This window comes from Eupeodes corollae, chromosome 1, assembly GCF_945859685.1.
Source record: "Eupeodes corollae chromosome 1, idEupCoro1.1, whole genome shotgun sequence".
In the NCBI taxonomy this organism is placed as follows: domain Eukaryota; kingdom Metazoa; phylum Arthropoda; class Insecta; order Diptera; family Syrphidae; genus Eupeodes; species Eupeodes corollae.
Window position 1 is genome coordinate 243,146,836 of NC_079147.1, and position 22,708 is coordinate 243,169,543.

The window sequence follows — 22,708 nt, forward strand, 5'->3', positions numbered from 1 at the left end:
TTGGACCTAACTTTTAATTTTAAAATGTTAACGCTAAAATTATCAAGATGCAGAATTGGCTTTGCTTGCAATTTAATGTCTTAAATCTTGACTCAACTGAGAAATAAAATTAAGAAAATACTAAAACTAACCTTTTTTGTGTGTCGATCAAATAATATATTCTATTAATAAAGTACATTTTAAATGAACTCAACATACACGCATTTTGGGAACGCCCTTAATCTACAATCGTCAACAACAAGTCCAAAATATACAAATAGGATATAAGAAAGGATACTAAAAGATTATTAATTTTTAGCTTTAGAAAATGCAAAAATTGTTTGTCCAATACCGCACAAGTCATTTCAGTGAATATATCGATAATCGTTAAAAAATAATTTTAAATGAACGCAGCAATTCGGTGTCAAACGCCAGTCGAGGAAGGTTAAGTTAGGTTAAAGTGGCTTCGAATTCATAATCCACACTCTAAGGCCAAAAGAAAAGGCCCATTGTGATAACACATGAATCTAGAGAGTTACTTCCCAATAGTTGATCCATTTTGAGCTTTTTATAAAGCGAAGGAGATATTTGATATCCTTTTTAGCTAGTTCATTGGGATTAACAAAAGAGTATTCTACCAGATGAAAGTTTGCGTCTTAGTGAAAAGGCAGGGCAAGTGCAGAGGAGGTGAGAGATTGTTTCTTCTTCTTCCTTGTCCATACAGCTCCTGCAGAAGTAATTTGAAGCTACACCAAGTCGTATTGCTTGTCTGCCTTTAAGACAGTGTCCCGTAAGGAATAAATATGAAGTCTGCTTTGAGATAACAATTTTTTAGAGCGCCTTAGGTCCAGTGAGGGCCATATGAGTTTTATGGCTGTGCATGTTGTTAAATTGTACCACCTAGAGTTTGCTATCGCAAAAGCTGTTTATTTTAGCAGAAGTTTACATGTAGCTATTTGTATACCTATCTTCTCCCTTTCAGGTGAAAAAGGTATGACGGTTCCATTTTTAGCGAGTTCATCGGGTCTACAATTTGAGGAAGAGAACTTTAAAAAAGCCGGCTGTCAGAGTATTTATCGTCAGAATGTTTCTAAATGGTAATTATCTTTCTATTCATTATTCGTAGAGCGTACATGAATAGCCTGTCAATTCGTAAACGTATTTATAACATTCAATTATTAATGAAATTCTTTTTTACTACACGAAACAATAACGTAACCTCCAATATTTTCCTAATGACTAATCCAGATCGCATTTAAGATGACCCCCGTTTAATCAAAGGGCGTGGTTATTTGAAATCGTCATTTCGTAAACGGTCATTTCGGAAACGTTCCCGGACATGGTTTGACGTATTTAGCTTGTAGAAGATTTTGTATGTATCGTTTTCATTATTGCTTATTTAATACAGATACATGATAAACCCATGTTATTAAAAAAAGTAGTACCCGTGGCATCATGGTTAGTGCGTTGGACTGTCATGCGAGAGGTCTTGGGTTCGATCCCTGCCTACGGCACCTAAAGTTTTGATTCTCCAAGAGTAATTCTTGTCATGAAAAGTGCCGTTTGGATTAGGGTGAAAACTGTAGGTCCCTTCCATCACTGACATCAGTTCTCGCAGACAGGAATGGTTGAGAGTTGTCAGTCACTAGGCACTAGTTCTCAAACGGTCTGGTGCGCCACCCAATTTATTTATTTATTTATTTATTGAAAAAGCTTAAATTATGTGTTTTTTTTGTTTTTGTTGATTTTATCAAACGAAAAACGTTGCCGAATCGATGGGTTTCTGTAAGAAATTTACTACTAAGGAATATTTTTAAAAAAGTATAGAATTCTGTGCACTGCCCTGTCAAAGTTTACTAATACAAATTTGGCATCAGTATAAACTAAAAGACAAAATTACAGCTTGACATTTTTGTTGTCATAAAACCAATTTTAAAATTTGCAACCTTGGTGATTTTGAGCCAAAAACTACCTTCAATTTGTATTCCAAGTTCTTTCCGTAAAACTATTTTCATTTCAATTGTAGCTGGTCTATCTGTTTTCAATTCAGCTCATGTACATAAATTAAGAATTCTTAAGCTCAGAACTTGATCACACTAACAAATCAATAAAACCCTAGGTCTCCCCCATTTGACTTATTCGTATATTGATTTCGCATTGAATAGTTTGCCCTATATATAAATCAAATTCAAAACTGCGTGTATCTAAATATTTCCATTACATCACAATAAAATATCTTTTAAAGACCTGCTCTCAAAAGTTCTACGTATACCTACCTTCAACTACACATATCAAATAGGTATATATTTTAAATTAAACGCTTGTGTTCAAACTCGTAAATATAGGTGTATACCCCTCTCCACACCACCACCGCCTACCGCCTCTACCCTATCAACTTCTCTCTATACTGCCTGAGTAAAAAGCATCAAACTTCTAAGAAAACAAACAAGAAAGCTTTCATCGTTCGTCGTTGTCGTCTCGCAAGTAATAATTTATCACTTATACTCTTGCTCATGTTAAATAATGTGAAATATAAAAAGAAGGCAAAAATAAATAAAGCAACAAAATAAAGAAAACCTTCAAATCAAAACAAATTAACTAAACACAAGGCATGGCATCCCCTTTACAATAAAGATACACACTTGCACTTCATCCCCCAACCCCCCTATTATAAAATGAAAAACAAAAATAAAAATACAAAAAAATATAAGAAAACAAAAACTTCAAACAATATTTATCACTTGCAAAGCAAATGGACGTAAACAAATTAGAGTCTCTCGACTCAACTCAACTCGACTCGACTTGAAGTAATTATACGCTTCTGTTTGTGTTACTAAGCATTTTTACAAAAGCATCACCTATAGAATTACACCTAAAACACAAACAGCTAAACGCTTCGGGGGGAAACTTTGTTCTCTTATCGTTATCATATCTTCCCTTGAAATTAAGACGAACGAAAAACACCACCCAGAAACCCAAGAACCAACATTTCATAATACATATAGATAGCTCTACGTCAGAATCACCTGATAGCATGGAATTCATCATCAGATAAGCAGCTATCCAATGTGTTGTTTCTCAGAACCATAAATCCCCCCCAAAGAAATTTGTCTTTTTTTTGTTTTTGTTTTTTTGTTGGTTCAAGTTGATGGTTCCTAACCTAACGTACATCCGCAAACCGGACTAAGAGTCGAGAGTTGTGTTGTTGCTGAATTTACAAATAAGCAGCATTTCCGCATCTCTCCACTTCCGCAGATGTGAAGCATTTTCTCACATTTTTATAGAAGGTACTCCCATTCCCATCAGATGCTTGGATATGGATTCTTATAGTTCTTAGCACACCAACAAATGGCTACTGATGTTGATGCTGATTCTGTATTCTTCTCTTCGTCTTCACACCGACGCGACGACGAGGACGCCGCCACCGACTGGGGCCAGTTTAATCTTCTTGACAAAAAAAGTAATCCGCGTATTTAGTGTTGATAATCAAGATAAATCGCTGCCAAAGACCCCAAGGATATTTAGGGATCTTCTGGGCGCAGCCAGCCAGCCATCCCGCCATCAGCCATCAAGCACTCACATTCGCACTCGTTGCTCCTGGGTAAGGTAAACTTAATGGATTATTCCATTTCTCAAAAGGGAGTTCAACTCTCAACACATTAAACATGATTGGGGATCATTGACTTCCTCTGGCAAGGTCTCCTCTCTGTTGTGTGGCAGTTCGGTTCGGTTCGATACAACATTCACTTTACCTCTAGGGCGATGTGGGAAGAGCGAGCGACACACCTCCTTCCAGTTGAGATTCTTGGAAGCATAAGAATAAGTACTTCACCTTATACCTCCGTATACCCTCCATTATGACCAAACTCGTACCCTTGGAGCGAACATAAAGAAAACCCATACACATACAAGAGAATGGGTTACTTTTTAAGCTTTCAATTCAACTTAAACCAAACCACGATCAACCGGTTTATTTGTTTTGCAATAAAAATGAGCTCTTGCTGCACTCTCAATCTTCTGCGATGGAATTTGAATCTGAAACATAAACCACGTTAGCCAAATTGCCAACAAAACATTAAATGTTGAGAACGAGATAGAAAGAGAGGGAACGAGCAAGTTTAGTAAGTGAGAGAGGGATTTGCTTTTGCAATAAAATCGATGTACAATGAACCGCAACTCTCATGAAAAAACAAAAAACAACAACTCTCTCGAGGCAATAATGTAATTATCGTCAATCAATCTCAGCATGGCCGGAAGTGGTTTGATAAAAAAATAAAAGGCGCAAAACAAAGATATACGTTTTGATATCTTTAAGTGGTGTATAGATAAATGTCTAAAGGAGATATCAAAGTTAATGCAATTTTGTTGGCACTGCAATAAGTTAAATGAGCTCTAGACTTAAATGTAAATATTTAAAGGGCTGGTTTTGGATTCATATCGGAAATTGAACTCTAGATTTTAATTACATTTTTTAATACAGTAACAAAATAATAAAAAGAGGCTGGGATGCGACCCACACTGATAACTTCTCATCCCGTTTGTCGATTTGTCTTGCTTAAAAGGTTTGTAGGGTTCCGTGTTTTGTTAAAAAAGTTATCAGTTGAATTATTCTTAAAAATATAAAAATTACCAAAAAGGTTTTGCGCATAGTGAAATAGTTTGATTACAAATCTATTTTTGTTAACGAGATTTTTAGTCGAAAACATATTTTTTTCCAATTTTAGTAGCATTTCTTAACAGCTTTTATTTCTTATGTAAACAAATACAAGTTGGATGGGGAAATTAGTATGAAGTCAATATCATCTATTGTTCACGAGATATCAAGAAATGAGCATTAATTTTTTCCAAATTTGCGTACTTTTTTCGTAATTTTATTTTTTTATAAAAAAATTGACAGTTGGATTTTTATAAAAAGTTACTAAATGTAGAAAACAATATTTTCTGTGAGATAAAATAAGATTGAGGCCAATATTTTTTAAAGAGATATTTGAGCCGAAAATCAATTTTCGCCTACTTTGGTTAAATTTTGTTTTAGTTTTTGTTTTTTACAAGAAATCGATTCGATTTTTCTCAAAGTTTTACTGAATGTTGAAAATAATATTTTTTATGAAATAAAATAATTTTGAAACCAAAATCTCAAGTTTTTAAAAAGATATTTGAGTCGAAAATCAATTTTTAGTAACTTTTGTTAATTCTTTTGGTTAGATTTTTATTTTTGTAAAAAACACTGTCAATTCGATTTTTCTCAAAATTTGTCAGAGAGTTGAAAACAATATTTCTTATGACTAAAAATTAGTTGAAAGCCATAATCTCAAATTTTTGAAAAGATATTTTACCCAAAAATCAATTTTTATCAACTTTTGTTAAATTTGGTTTGCGTTTTTTGTTTTTTGTAAGAAAACTGTGAATTCGATTTTTTTTTTTCAAAATTTTACTGAATGTTGACAACAAAATTTTCTAAAGACGAAAGTTGTTTAAAGCCAATGTCTCAAAGTTTCGAAAAGATATATGAGTTGAAAATAAATTTTCTCAAACTTTTATCAATCAATGTAAAAAAACTGTCAATTCGATTTTTCTCAAATTATTTTAGAATGTTGAAAACAATATTTCTTATAAGTCTAAATTAGTTGAAAGCTATAATCTTGAGTTTTTGAAAAGATATTTAAGTCAAAAGTCAATTTTTACCAACTTTTGTTAAATATTGGTTTAAATTTTTATTTTTTGTAAGAAAACTGTCAATTCGATTTTTCTCAAAATTTTATCAGATGTTAAAAACGTAATTTTTGTTACACAAAATTGTTTAGGATATGAAATCATTTTTTATTCGTAAAATTTTCGAGATGACAATTTTTTGATTTATAAAAAAACACCGTTAATTGGATTTTTTTCCAAAAATATGTTGATTTGGTACCACGTTAGAATATATAATATTAAATTTAATTCAAGTCTCTGGCGTCATTGGTTCTTGAGATATTTAGGGTTAACCAAATTGTTCACCTTTTTTAAACTGTTATGGTAAAAAAAACCACCCACGCAATTTTCTTGAGAGCGCTTTCTGCACCTTTGTGCATTATTATCTGCATAACAAATTTAATTTTAAGTCGATATCTCCTCTCCTTCTTGAGCTTTTTAAGACGAAACAAACGTCGGGAACATGAAGTACTGACGTACGACATCTTTCTAAAAATCTTTTATTTCAACTTTAGAATCTCAAAAAATGTCAACATTTTTAATTTGACAAATCGGACCCATTATAACAACTTCCTATGGGAACTTAATAATTCTCAATAATGAGAAAAAACCGTAGAAACAAATTTTTTAAATATTACATTTGTAAACAATTTCGAACAGAAGTTGAAAAAAGTATGAAGGGCGATTCCATCCCCCTTCCTACAGCCTTAACCATTAATTGGACTTATTTAAAATTTGGAAACTAAGGTTCTTAAAAAGATTTTAGTTAGGCTTTCTACATTTTTCTGAAAGAATGTTCAAAATTCTTGGTTAAATGTCAAATATTTGAATTTTTCAAAAACGGTTCTAAAGATTTTTATGAAATTTCCACTTAAATATCTTTTCTTGCGTTGGCTTCATAATAAAAATATATTTTTTTATTTTTCGAGACAAAAATGCCTCATAGAAGCGTACATTTTTTATTTAATTATATCAGGAACTATTAAATCGATTGAAATAATTTTACGTTGATATCGAAGAAGTATTTGATGATCGAAAATTCTTGATTTTTTGAAATGTATTTCAAAAAAGTATATAGGAAAAATTTAACATTTTCTAAAAATCAATCAATTTCGAAAACAGTTTCAAAATTTAAGTTTTTTTTGAGAAATAGAAGTTACATTTAAATTTTTGAGGATAAACTTATTTTGCAAGTATATTTTTAAATCTATTTTGCTTAAAATTTAATGTTAAAAACAATTCAAATTATGTAACAGCAAGTACCTGCGATTTACTTCTGCATTTAATTTTATTCAAACATTAATGTTTGTTTTTATGGAATTGCTTCAGTTTATAAATTTATTCAAAATTTGCAAATACAATTTCGAAAACAAATACATTGGAAATTTTCTGTTTGCAGTAATATAGAAATTAATTATAAACCCAGAGTTTACGAGCAAACAAAACGAGTTTCTTAAAAGAAGGTAGATTATCAAAAAATCGCAAGCAATATAAAGACATGCAAATTAAATACCAAAAAGTCATTCAATTTAGACATAAACACATTTATAATTCAAATTTATTCGATTTTAAATGAAACCAAAAAAAATTAACAAAAACATACATAATAAACAATCCGGAAGAAAATTATAATTATAAAATTTTTATAAATGCAATTTAAACGAATGTTTTTCTGTTGTTTTCAATGAGAAAATGACAATGCAGAATATTTTGAGTTAATATTTGAATCAGGTTTTCTTTTATTTTGAAAAGCAAAATCAAACAAAAATGTTTCTATTGAATTCTATTTTTACAAAATATAAAAAGAATAGAAATTTTTATTCTGGAAAAAAATATAATTTAAAGAGTTACATTTTTATATAAATCTGAAAATAGCAAAAACAGGGTTTTTAATTTTAATTTATTGACAAAAAATAAATTTGAAATAATTTAAAACAAAACCACAATTCAACTCACAATGACTTAGGAATATGCAAATGCTTCTTTATTCAAAAAGTTGTTTTTGTATTAAATTTTAAAATAAAAACAGTCTGTTCCATTTCTTATTTTTCGCTAAGAAAAAAACTGTTGTTCAGATAGAAAGCAAAATATTAAACATCCAAACAACTGGTCCAAAAATTAAAACGTAATTTATAATTTCATAAAGAAACATAATTTATATAAAGCTAAAATCAGGAATAAGTAGGTTAAAATAAGTTTTAAATATGTACATAATTTTATTAAAACCTTTGGTGCAAAAATTGTATTGGGCGTGGCCTGTGAGCGTGCAAAGGTAGGCGACTATTACATAAATTAGGTGGAGCAACAGTCTATGAAGAACTTGGGCATAGTGACTAACAATTCTCAACAATTCCTGTGTGCGAGTAATCTTGTAAAAGATGGAAGGGACCTACAGTTTATATTGCGAATCCGAAAGCTTATTTGAGAAAGCACTTTTCATGACAAGGATTACTCCTGGAGTATATGGAAATTACTCGCAAGAGGCAGTACCCATGAAAAAACTTTAGGTGGCACAGGCAGGGATTGAATACAAGACCCCCAGCATGACAGTCCTACTCACTTACCATCACGCTACGGGTACTATTACGGGTGACTTTTAGTATGGGCCTTATTTAGCTAGTCTCGAAAAGCATTGCTGATATATACATACTTTTGTCGGTCCTAATTTTATTAATTACATTTTCAATGTTTGACTTAATTCTTAGTTCAAAAACTTAGTTATGAGCTTTGTTGCGAAGAATTGAAATTAATTTAATTTATTTAATAACCCAAACCTTAATAAAAACCACTTTTTTAATTAGAAAAGTTAAAAAAAAAGAACAATTTTGACTTATTTTATTCTTTTCATTACTAACGGTTATTTTTGATTGAAGCATTTTATAATTGTCTTTCCATCTCTTCATTGAATAAGAGTTCGAAAATCTTTTCTTTGGTGACAAATATTTCTTATCTTTTTTTTTCAATAAAAATATTACGATTGTAAAAAATAGTCACCCTCTTAAGGTACCGCTCTTGGCCCGAAAGCGACAGACCAATCTCATTTGTTATACATACATTTTTAATATTTGTTATTTTATTTTTGAAAAACATATTTAAAAGAATCTATCTATATACCTGTTTTCATATTGGGCTTTTAAAAACGAACTATTTCTATACCTTTTCAATATTATTCAAATTTTGAAAAAGTTTCTTTAAAAAAAATACAGTTTTAGATAAACTGCTTTTACTCATAACATTTTTTAAATATTTTTTTAAGATGATGACACCTAGTGATGTCCTTTGTTTGAATCTGACTTCAATATAAAATTATCACATCAATATCTTGAGATAAAATATTTAATGATTGGGAAAAGGCTTTCGAGGCTATATGAATTCATGAAGCAGAATAATTTTCATAAAATTCGTGATTATTTTTCAAAACTTCAACCGCTTTTTTAGTAAACTGTTTTAATATTTTTGGTATCCTATTTATTTTTCATCAAATCTTCATTGGTTTTTAGGGATTTTCTTATGTCTTACATAAACCTTTTAATAAAAGTAAAACATTTAAGTTAAAACGGTTCTTTACATAAGAATTCAAAACATTATAAAAGTAGTTTTTGTTTTAAAATAAAAATTAAAATTCGTAGTCATAACATTAGGTTATAACATCAATTTTTTAACTTCTCATAGGAGGTTATTGCAATGGGTCCGATTTGTCAAATTAAAAATGTTGACATTTCTCTTTGAAAGCCCCTGCAGTCGGAATAAAAGATCAAGAACCAGTAGAGCTATCAACTTCAAATAAATTTTGTTATACAGATAATAATGCAGTTTAAATAAAAATTGAAAATGTTGGTTAACTCTAAATATCTCAAGAACCAATGACGCTAGAGACTTGCATTAAATTCTATATAATATATTTTAACGTGATATAAAACAAATATATTTTTTGAAAAATAGTCTAATTAAAGGTTTTTTATAAATCAAAAAAACTGTATTAAAAAAAATTCAACAAAAAATCAAATGGGGTGGCGCAACAGTCCATTGTGAACCAGGGCCTAGTGACTTACAACTCTCAACCATTCCTGCGTGCGAGTACTGTTGTCAGGAATGGAAGGGCCCTACAATTTAAGGCCGAATCCGAACGGGTAGTTTGAGAAAGCACTTTTTCATGACAAGAATTACTCTTGAAGGATTTGTCAATTCCTCGCAAGAGGCAGTACCCGTAAAATTTTTTTTTTCTTAAATTAAGATGGCACAGGCAGAGATTGAATTAGTAAAATTTTAAGAAAAATAAAAAAAAAAATTGTATACAAAATAAAAACCTAAAAATAAAGGTTGGGATGCGACCCACACTGATAACTTTCCATCCCGTCTGTCGATTTGTCTTGCTTAAAAGTTTTTCTACCTGTACTCGTATCAATTTTTACCAAATTTGCGTATTATTTTTAGTAGATTTTATTTTTTATGAAAAAACGGACTGTTGGATTTTTAAATAAAAATTACTGAATATCGAAAATATTATTATTTTCTGTAAAATAAAATAAGTTTGAAGCCAATATTTCAAATTTTTAAAAAGATATTAGAACAGAAAATCAATTTTTACCAACTTTTGTTAATTTTTTTTAAGGTTTTTTTTTTGTACAATAAATATCAATTCGATTTTTTCAAAATTTTACTGAATGTTGCAAACAATATTTTTTGAAAGATAAAAGTTAATAAAAACCAATATCTCAAAGTTTTGAAAAGATATTTGAGTCGAAAATCAATTTTTACCAACTTTTATTAATTTTTTAAGGCTATTATTTCTTATAAAAAAACTGTCAATTTGATTTTTCTCAATATTCAAAAACTTTATTCTTCGTTGCACAAAATTGTTTTGGTAGATAAAATCATATTTCAGTCGTCAAATTTTGGAGGTAACAATTTTTTTTTTCAGTTTTTTTCATTTATAAAAAAACCGTTAAATGTTTCTTTTCAAAAAATATACTTCTTTCATTATCTCGTTACAATATATTATATAAAATTTAATTCAAGTCTCTAGCGTTGTTGGTTCGTAAGATATTTAGGGTTAATCAAAATGTTTTTTCAAACTGCTATGGTAAAAAAACCACCCAAGCAATTTTCTTTAGACCCCTTTTTGCATCTTTCTGCTTTATTATCTGTATAACAAAATTTATTTTAAATCGATGTCTCTTCTGGTTCTTGAGCTATGGACGAGGAAAAAAACGTCACGAACGTACAGACTTACGAACGTACGTACACACGCACGCACAGACATATTTTTACAAATCTTTTATTTCGACTCTAGGGATCTTGAAACGTCGAGAAATGACAAAATTTTCGATTTGACAAATCAGACCCATTGCAATAACTTCCTATGGAAAGTAAAAAAAAAACATTTCTCAAAGTTGGTAAAACCTGAATTTCGACTCAAATATCTTTTCAAAAATTTTAGATTATGGCTTTAGACTTATTTCAACTTATGCAAAATATTATTTTCAACATTTGGACACATTTTGAGAAAAATCTAATTGATACTTTTTTTACAAAAAACAAAAACCGAAACAAAAAATTAATAAATGTACTTAAAAAATGAGATATTAGCTTTAACAATTTTGTGCAACGAAAAGTACATTTTTAACATTTGCTTAAATTTTGAGGAAAATCGAATTAACAGTTTTTTTACAAAAAATAAAAACCTAAACAAAATTTAACAAAAGTTGGTAAAAATTGATTTTTGATATCTTTTCAAAACTTTGAGATATTGGCTTAAAAATATTGTTGCCAACCTTCAGTAAAATTTAAGGGTAAATCTTAAAAAAAAAATAAAAACCTAACAAAAGACAATACTAAAACTTAATACTCAAAAGACTTTTAAAAATTAAAAATATTGTCATCAAACTTTTTTATATTATAGAAAGTATTGTTTTCGAAATTCAGTAGTTTTTATTCATAAAAAAATAAAATCTACAAGAAATAGTACGAAAATTTGGTTAAAATTGATGTTCGGTTCTTGATATCTCTTAAATTAATTTTACTCATCCAATTTGTAAAAATTTAAGAAATGGTTCTAAAATTGGTAAAAATTTGTTTTCCACTAAAAATCTATTTACCAAAAAAAAAACAAATTTTCAAATTAAAATATTTTGGGTGATTTACAATTTCTTAAGAGTAATTCAACTGACAACTTTTATAACCCTACACGAAAACATACAAACTTTTAAGCAAGACAAATCAACAGACGGGATGGGAAGTTATCAAAGTGGGTCGCATACCAGCTTCTTTTTTTTAAGTATTGAAAATAATACAAAAATAGTGTTGAAAATCGAAGTTCGCATTCGAAACCAGCACCAAATTTAAACTTTTTAGTGAGTAATTCCAATTACAAAGGAAATTAAATTCAATGTTTTTCAGAACTTCAAATAGTCACATAAAGAACAAGAAGTCATCTAAAAACTAGAGCGACATTACGAAAACTTAATGAGACGCTTAAATGATTTAAACTGCATTTAGAAGATAAATTTTGAACTTATAGCAAAATCATATTTTTATAAGAACTGCGTTGCTTTGAATTCTAACCTTTAAAACTGTATTTTGTTTGCATTTTCAGAAAGGTATATTTTTCAAAAACCTGATCCTATGACTTGGTTCATCGGATAGAAAAAGATGAAAACACAGAACTGTGAATCTCCTTTTTTGGATTGATACATTAAGTTGGAGTTTGTACACCCATTAACAGCTTTAAAAGGTAATGATTCTTATTTTTGTTAATGATCTATTATTTCAAAAACTCTTTAATTGGACACTTTTTTTTTTGTTCTAACTAAATCATAGTTAACAAGTTACCTCAAACTTAACGGGCCATTTTCTTTAATCTTATAACTGGTTTTCTTAAATTTCATTCTTGGATAAGCTGAGAGCCTAGAATAGAAATGTAAGGTGGTTTTAAAACTTTTTTAAGTAACCGTTGTTAGAGAAATATAGCAATAGTTAAGATAGAAAATGCAAGGAATATACAGTATTTCTTAGAAGCAAATATAAGCTTCTTTTATTCAAAGGGTCGGCTACTTTTCCTACATAAAATCTAACGCCTGCCATCACCCACTTAATACATAAAAGTGCGGTTCAGTTAAAAGGACACTATTTTGAGTTCATCCAAGTCAACACATTTCAGTAAGCTGTGTAACTTTCGCTATTTTCAACGATTAAAATTCACATTTTTCGTACCTCTTTACAACCTCGTCAATATGTACATAATAGATCAAGCTAAAAAATATAACTGGAGATAATCCAGCGCAAAATTTAGTTTAACTTGTGCATAATTTATTCAACTGGAATTTTTACTCGGTTCATACTACATTTTAATTTTATTTTTAAACTAAAGTTATTGATTTACTCTTTTATCCTATTAATATTATAAATTTAAAAAAAAGAAGTATCTATACAAAATTATATAGAAATTAATAATTAAATTTAATCTCGGATATTATGTATAATCATCAAAAGAAAACTCAGTCGACAGGAAAATATGCAATTTTGTTTTTTTTTTTTTTTTGTTTTGGTTTAATGAAAGCGCAGTTTTTAATTGAATTTATGAGCAAAGTGATTTTATATTTAAATAATCTATTAATTTACTTTATTCTTTATGTACAATTATATGTATAAGTATATTATGAAGAGTAAATTATTGTGTAAGTTCTTAGAAAAAAAAACATATTATTTTATTTAAAACAAAATATATTTTGAAAACAAAGAAGTAATCAAGTATATATTTGTAGCAAGCAACATTTTTATTCCACACGAATAATTTTTGTACACACAGAACAGACATTTTGCCTTAAATGGGATTCTTAAAAGCCTACAATAAATATTTCTGTTAAGGAAAATAAGCCTGTGCTTTTAAAGGGGAATTGATCGGAAAACAATTATATTGCAGAATGAACATTGAACATATTGGGGAGACTAAAAGTATTGAAAATGTGAGATGAAATTTTCCAGCTAAAACTCATAATAATCCAGTCAAAATAGACATTTTAAAATGCATAAAACATGACAATATTTGACATATCGATGAAAATTTGGTACAGAGACTTATTATTAAAAAAAAAAACAGAAAAAAGTCCTTAAGATTCCTACCTGAGCATTCAAAGTTAGTTTGTTATGTGAATAATGAGATGTACTATCAAACAACCTGTTACTTTTTATTTTACTAGCAAGTGTTTCGAAGTTTCATTATTTTTCTATCAAACATAGAATCTGCTTAAGATTCCAATGGGATGAAAATCACTTCATATAAAGAAAAAAGTAAATTTGGTACACACAGGCGTATACGTACTTTTTTATTTTTGTATTTATTTCTTAATTTAACTCATTTAACATTAAAGTTTTACACTTTGAATTGATTTTAGTATAATTTGATTACTTTCAAAAATTTGAACATAGTTTTCCATCTCTTTGTGTTAAAAAACAAAAATTTGTCTCATTTAAACACAAAACAAATTCCAAAGGATTTGTATCCCCCGAGCCCAACTTCGGCCGTACTGTCAAATACAGAGATTCGTTCTTTAGCCGTACTACGCAAATGTGGAATGCCTTAACACACTCAGTCTTTCTTAGTCAATGCAATAATCATGAATTCAAAACCAATGTGCACCGACATCTCCTTTTAAACCCTCTCTCCTCTCCCTAGTACTTACACTGTGCCTCTGCGTAATAAGGGTAGTAATATCCCCTTGAGTGTGTGTTTATTATAAGAAAAAAAATCAAAAAGCAAAGTGTTCGAACTTAAAAACATACATTCATTTTATGTTAAAATTTATATCAACGGTATTGTAAAAGTGAAATTGTTGGGTAAAAATTCATTTGTCATAACAGAGCTGGTTGTTCATTCAATCACAAGTTTAATCTCCGTACAGTATTTGTTAAGTTAATTTAACTTTAATCGAATATTTAAAAACGGGACTTTAATTTTTTGGTTTTAATCTTTCCAAGAGAAATAGAGCTTTCTTTATGAACTTTATTTTGCTAAGAAAATTACTCTAATCAAATGCACCTATTTTAAAACTTAGCATTAGCATTTTGCCGATGCTAAGGAAAAAAAGTCCGACTAAACGCAATGTTTTTAATGAAAAAAAAGTATATTTTGAAACTCATTTTGATAAAAAATTTCTACACGTTGGAGTCATGAAAAAAGAATTGGTTTCAAAATTCTGATATTCCAGTGAGTTAATCAATTAGAGCTAAAAGGCTGCAATTTGCCTTTGAAAACAGCTATTATATAGTCGACATTTATGAAAGTTAAAGGCAGTTGTTTTGTTTTTAATTTCTTTAACTAATACCTAGCATTTCGTGTGTATTTAAATTTGTTTTGATTTAAATTTCATGTGTATTGCAATGCATTTAATTAGACTTTCTTGAATTGCAAAAAAAGACGATCTAAAAAAATAATTTCGTAAAAATAAAGTTGGGATATTCCGTGTCGAATGCAACAAACAAATAGTTCAAAAGTTTTATAGCCTTTTAACTTTCAAAAACAACAATAAATAATGTCAGTGTTTTGATTTTTAAAGATTTTGATCAGAAATTCTTATAGCAATAAGGTTTTAAAATATTTTTTAAATGTGAATTTTTACATTTTATGAAAAAGCACGATTTTCTTTCAAACTGATTCAATTTTGAAAAAAGGGGGTGGTCCAAATTTGTGTTAACAACTTCGAAAAGTAATACAAGTTCAAACTGTTTTTTGTCGGGATATTTGGGACGTTAAACGAATTAAGTGTGAAACTTTTAGTAAGGCATAATTGTGAAAAATCAGTTTATTTTTCTCATTTTACGGAAGTTTACAAAGATATTTTGTATAAGATGAAATATGTTTGAAGTCAATGTACGATAATATGTTTTGAAGATATTTGAGTAAAAAATTCATTTCTATCAATTTTTAGTAGCATTTGTAAATTCGATGTTTTTTTAATTTTTGTTTTTACTTTGCTAACAGAAATATAATTTTTAAATGCAAATTTGCTTATTTTTAAAACTATAAGGAGACAAAGTTGATTTTGGTTTTTGTTTTTTGTAAAAACATTTACAAAAAATTTGTTTGAAAGAAAACTGAAAGGCATTTTTTTTTTAGAATCAGTTGGTGTGTTTTTTTTTCAAAAGCAAAGCAAAATTGTCAGCACTCAAAACTCTTGAATATTCAAAATGTAAAACTGGTGAGTTATTAGTTTTTTTTATTTTTTAAATTTTATTAATGTAAACTATTAAGTGATGTTATGGAACAAGACCTAATGCTATTAAAGCAACTCAAGCGCACTTAAGTCCATAATAAGAAAACCAATTTCTCAAAGACAAGCAAATATAATCTCAGACTATTTTCGTAGTATTTGCATTTTCTTTTCTAAACTTGAACGAAATTGTTGCAATATTTTTTGAAATTGCATCAGAAAAACTAAGTTTAGCAAAACTAAATTTAAAAAACAACTAAAGCTGTTGTGTGACAACTAAAAGATAAAACGTGTTTACCAGGATGAAAAACCGTTTCTTTGCATATTTATAATGCCTTAATTTAAAGTTTAAATTAAATGAATGAACAATTCGAAAATATATAATTTTGAAAGTCCTGGTCAATAATTTATATTGTATTTTATTATAAATACATAACGACTATTATTTGCATCTAATGTTGACATTTCTCTAAGTCCCTAATATCTAAATCAAAGGTTTTTAGTTATATGTAGGCTCATACTTCCGTCCAATATGTTCGGTATACATTTTTCCGTCAGCCATATCTCAAGAGCTGGCAGAGATATGGACTTCAAATACATTTTATTTTCAAGAAATAACATCAAAAGTTGTAGAAAGTATTTTCAGCAATTTGATTGTTTGGTTTTCTAACTTTAAACATTTAATTATAAAAAAATACAAAAAAATTCGTTGATCCCTGGAATCAATAACGTTAGCGACTTCCAATAAATTTTGTAATACATATTGTAATGTGAATTTAAAAACAATCAACTAACTGATTTTATTATTAATCATAAAAACTGAACCAAAATATTTTTGTCTATTCGAATGAATTGCGATCAAAAAATGATGTTACCTAAAAAATAATTCTATCCAATAAAGGCTTGAATTTTGGTATGTAGCAATATTTTTTTTTGAAAAATCAAAGACCGCTTTTTTTATGAAAAATAAAAACCTTAATGTTACTAAAAATGACTTATTATTATACAGTCTTCAATTAATTTATTTTTTTTTCTTATAAAAACACTGTTTTTAACATTTAGTAAACTAAAAAGAAAATGCAATTGAAAGTTTTATTATACAAAATAAAAAGAGGCTGGGAATCGACCCACACTGATAACTTAACATCCCGTCTGTCGATTTGTCTTGCGTAAAAGTTTGTAGCTTTTCGTGTTTTGTTAATAAACTTATGAACTATTCTAGTAAAATTTTAAATTACCAACAATATTTTGCATGTAATGAAATAGTTTGATTTCGAAATCTATTTTTTTAACGAGTTTCGAAAACTAATTTTTACCTATTTTAGTAGAATTTCTTAAAAGTTTGTATTTCTAACATAAACAAATACAAATTGGATGAATGAAATTAATATAAAGTCAATAACTTCTATTGTTCACGAGGTATCAAGTACCGAACTTCAATTTTTAACAAGTTTGCGTACTATTTTTTTTAGATTTTAATGTCGAAAACAATATTTTTTTTAATAAAATTAATTTGAAGCCCATATCATAAATTTTTGAAAAGATATTTGAGTCGAAAATCAATTTTTACGATTTCTTATTAATTTTTTTCAGGTATATATTTTTTTGTTAAAAAACTGTCAATTCGATTTTTCCCAAAAATTGTAATGTTCAAAACAATATTTCTTATAAGTTAAACTAGTTTTAAGCTAATATTTGTAGTTTTAAAAAAGATAACTGAGTCGAAAATCTGTTTTTACCAAGTTTTTTTTTAATTTTGTTTAGGTTTTTTATTTTTTGTAAAATTACAGTTCATTAGATTTTTCTCAAAATGTTACTGAATTTTGAAAACAATGTTTAAAAAAAATAAGTTTAAAGTCAATGTCTTTAAGTTTTGAAAAGTTATTTATTTAAGTCGAAAATTAATTTTTATTAATTTTTTTGTAGGTGTTTATTTTTTGTAACTAAATTGTCAATTCCATTTTTCTCAAAATTTTACCAAAAGTTAAAAACAATATTTCTGATTGGATACAATTATTTGGAAGCCATAATATAAAATTTTTTAAAAGATATTTCAGCCGAAAATCAATTTTTACCAACTTTGAGTAATGTTTTTTTTAGGTTTTATTTTGTTAAAAAAAACTATCAATTCGATTTTCCAGATGTTAAAAACGTTATTTTTCGATGCACAAAATTGATTTGGAGATAAAATTATTTTGTATTCGTAAATTTTTTGAGGTGCACAAGAACCAGACAAATAATAAGGCAGAAAGATGCAGAAAGGGCTCTCAAAAAAATTGCGTGTATGGTTTTTTTTTACATAGCAGTTTGAAAAAAGGTGAACATTTTGGTTAACCCTAAATATCTTACGAACCAAAAATGCTAGAGACTTGAATTAAATTTTATATAACATATTTTAACGTGATATCGATGAAGTATACTTTTTAAAAAAATCCATGGAACGGTTTTTTTATAAATCAAAAAAACTGAAAAAAAAATTTGTCACCTCCAAAATTTTACGACTAAAATACGATTTCATCTCCAAAACAATTTTGTGCAACGAAGAATAATGTTTTTGACACCTGATAAAAATTTGAGAAAAATAGAATTGACGGTTTTTTTTTATAAAAAATAAAAATTTTAAAAAAACATCGATTCAAATATCTTAATTTTCGACTCAAATATCTTTTCAAAACTTTGAGATATTGGCCTTTATTATAATATTATATTGTTGTCAGCATTCAGTAAAATTTTGAGAAAAATCGAATTGATAGTTTTTTTTACAAAAAATTAAAAACCGAAAAAAAAATCAACAAAAGTTGGTAAAAAATGATTTTCGACTCAAATATATTTTCAAAAATTGTAGATATTGGCTTTAAACTAATTTTAAATTATAAGAAATATTGTTTTCATAAAATTAAAAAAAAAATTGAAGTGACAGTTTTTTACAAAAAATAAAACTCTAATAATAATAAAACTTGGTAAAAATTTACTTTCGACTCAAATAGCTTTTCAAAAATTAAAAATATTGGCTTCAAACTTATTTTATTTCACAGAAAATATTTTTTCGATATTCTGTAATTTTTATGTAAAAATCCAACTGTCCCGTTGTTTCAAAAAAAATAGTACGCAAATTTTTAAAAACTGATACGAGTACATATAGACAAACTTTTAAGCAAGACAAATCGACAGACGTGATGGGAAGTTATCAGTGTGGGTAGTAGCCTCTTTTTTAAACTGCTATGGTAAAAAAAAACACCCACGCAATCTTTTTGAGAGCCCTTTCTGCATCTTTCTGCCTTATTTTCCGTATAACAAAATTTATTTGAAGTCGATATCTCTTTTTTTCTTGAGCTATGGACGACGAAAAAACGTCGCGAACGTACGGACGTACAGTCACACGCACGCACAGACATCTTTCCAAAAATCTTTTATTTCGACTCTAAATAAATAAATTGGGTGGCACAACAGTCCGTTTGAGAACTAGGGCTTAGCGACTGACAACTCTCGACCATTCCTGTGTGAGAGTACTGTTGTCAGGGATTTAAATGACCTACAGTTTTAAGCCGAATCCGAACGTTAAATTTGAGAAAGAACTTTTCACGACAAGAATTACTCTTGGAGAATTTGTCAATTCCTCGCAAGAGGCAGTACCCGTGCAAAAAACTAGGGACCTTGAAATGTCAAAATTTTCAATTCGACAAATCGAATCCATTACAATTACTTCCTATGAGAAGTTAAAAATCTGCACAAAATTGGTAAAAACTAATTTTCGACTCAAATCTCACAAAAATCAATGAAGGTGTAAACTTCAACATTATTCCTTTCTAAACAAAATAAAGAAAGGTTTTATTTAAAAAATCGAATCCGCATTTTTATAAGATATTCAAATCTTCAAAGAATTCTAAAAACATTTTATCTAAAAAAAAACCTAAAAACTGAGCAATAAAAATTGGTTGCAACTCAAGAAATATTAACAGATTTGCCAGAATTGGAATTTATCATTGTGGGTCGCATCCCAGTCCCTTGGTCATTTTTGTGTGAAATAACTTTTTCTGAAGGAGTTAAGGTATATCATCATAAAGTAAATATAAACATTTTGAAGAATTCATTATTAGATCTAATGAAGCTCAGGCTTTTTTTGGGCGTTCAAATTTAACAAACGGACTTTGAATTTACAAGAAACCAATGAATGCACCCTATTTAAAAAGAAATTTTGAAAACTAAATTGTTTGAAAAAAGGACAAAGTTTAAAAAAAAAAAAAACAAACGAATAGGTACATTAAAAATAAAGTCCCTCCTTTCTTATTTAAAAATTCCAGCTGAATATAAAATGACTGTATTAAAAAAATGCATTCAAGAAATAACAACTTAGTATTTTGTTTTTTAAATAATTACCCGTCCATCTATCTAAATAAATTCATGACTAAATACTTGATTGTATTTTAAAACGTCCTAAATCAATTAAATCAACAAAGTTTAATTTAAAATTCATTAGACTTAGAGGGGTTTTATAGGTAAAAAAGGTGCTTTTATGTTTCTAAATTTTATTTTCTATTTATTTATAACCTGCACAACAAACTTCTTCTAAATTATCCGACAAACTGTTTAAGTACCTTAAAATGAGGCTTCATCGTCATTTCGTTTGCTATAAACTTAATTATTTGTATAGTTTCTTCTCTCTATAAAAAATTTTGCAAACAAAAAAAACAAACAACAAAACTTCCAAACAAGGGCGCCAAAATTCATACAATTACCACAATTATTATCAAGTCAGAACTTGGTACCTGTCCCGTCCCGTCCCGTCCAACCGAGTGTGTCGTTTTTGTTTTTATTGTACAATTAAACTTGTTCCATAGTAAGCCACAAACCATTGAAATAAAAAAAGCTCTCCTCTTCTTCTGATGTCGGCTTTGGGGGTCTCTTTAAGACTTTTAATCGAAAATCTCTCTCAAAAGAAACAAAACGGGAACGAGAAAAGGCCAGTCAACTAGTCTTACGGGTAAACAATTAAAAGTAAATAGATGAAAAAAGAACGAAAAACAGAAAGACAGGTTTGTGGTCTCGCAAAAAAAAGGCACAACACGATTTTTGTAAACAATTTCATTATTATTCACACTCTAATTCTTGTTTATTAATTAAAATAAACATAATTACAGATGTTTGGTTATTTGCGATTAAGATATTCAATTTGACGGAGATAGATATTCAATGAAATGAGTTGTAGGTCGTTGTTGAACGTCGAACGTTGACGTCGTCGCGTCGTTGCTGCCGTTACCGTTGCCGTCGTTTTATATGTGATTATGGTCGTGATATTGTCACACAAACAACGGTATTTCTTAAGTTTTTTGGGGGTCGTTATTTAGTTTTGATTTAATATACACAACACTCCTCCGAGAATCGATTGACACTTTGGCACAAGGCGTACAAAAACAAGCTAAAAGGAAAATACTACTCGTTCAAATATACGACACTATTGCGGGCGGTTTCTCATTTGAATATTAATTTACACGGTGTCACCCGAAGAAAAGTAACGCGAAATGTGTGATGCAATTTATATCGCAACAAGCAACACACACGGCATGCACAGTCACAGCCAAACAGCACAGTTTGAATAAAAATAAATTCACCAACAAAATAAATAATAAACCAACTCTCAACTACCAACAGTGGAAGAAAAAAGGAAAAGAAGCGACAAAAATAAAAGACACTAAAACACGCGACTTTTCTATTATTTTCGTAAATACACTACAAAAACTATATCATCCGATGTTTTATAGATACTGTATCTATGTTTATAGTTGTTGATGTTGTTTTGTATTTAGATATTTTATGGTTAGAGGGTATTTTTTTATTTTAATTCGAGTGGGCTTGACTCTCAAGAACACTCTCTACATGCATCAGTAAAGCATTAAAGCATCACTGTCGCATCATCTCACTCCAATCCCCGAATCCCAATACCACTCCTATCCCAGTACCAAACCAACCCAACCTCGTCCCAATGTTAAAACGCACCGTAAATTGAATTTAATTGAATGCAATGCCTAAAAACAACATTGCCATCGCACATACATCAAAATCCTCCGTCCACGAAATTAATAGCAGATATATTTGCTGCAGCAGAAATGATAAATATCACCACGACGACTACGAACGCCGACGACGAGACGACTGTAGAAGATTGATATTTGTTGTTGTTGTTGTATTATATTTTATTTTAAATTCAGTTAGGAATTATTTTATTTTAATGCTATTCTATCCGCGGTTCACTGCTGACTGACTGTCGAACAAGAATCAGCGATCGTTTATAAAATGAAATAACAAAAGTATCTAAGTGTCTAGAGAACTACAAGAGTACGGCAACGTGGAATGTGATAAAAATATTTTCGTCGCGCCGCGCCATGTGCATTCGAAATGAACGACTACACGTTACAATTACAAGTTACTATTTAAGCCAAGCGTTCAACGTGGAAGGCAAGCAAACACTGAGTTGGTATCTTTAAGGTTGTTCAGTGCTCCATCAACATTGGAGGCAGCCACGAAGCAGGTTGTTTTGTTGCTCTGGCGATGGGAGATGGGACTTCCCCATAGCAACATGTTGCCAAGAAGCACTTAAAGTTGAAGCTTGTTGAATTGAAGAAATTGAGTGTTGCAGGCAACACATAACATTGACGGTGCGCAGGTCCCGTTTTTATATTCTATTTTAGCAATTTCAGAGCAGAAACAGAAACAACAGGTAAGCGCGCGTAAGCATAAGTTAACGAAGCGAAGCTGAAATTTAAGCAGGAGGCGAGAAGGGACCAGGATAGAAGGCCGAGTGCAGCCGAGCCCCATATAGCTAACATGTAAAC

The 22,708-nt window shown here is 29.1% G+C and overlaps 1 protein-coding gene across 2 annotated transcripts in view; it reads right to left on the minus strand.

Moving 5' to 3' along the window:
* The window catches only part of LOC129954236 (uncharacterized), a 124,398-nt gene extending 102,068 nt beyond the window's left edge, over positions 1-22,330 (minus strand). The window contains exon 1 of one of the 2 annotated variants that reach the window (XM_056068012.1): positions 21,930-22,330. The gene's annotated coding sequence lies outside the window, so the exon portion shown is untranslated. Of the gene's footprint in view, positions 1-21,872 lie in introns of both variants that reach the window. The other variant, XM_056068011.1, reaches the window with a different exon arrangement.
* Between the last annotated feature and the right edge of the window lie 378 nt (positions 22,331-22,708).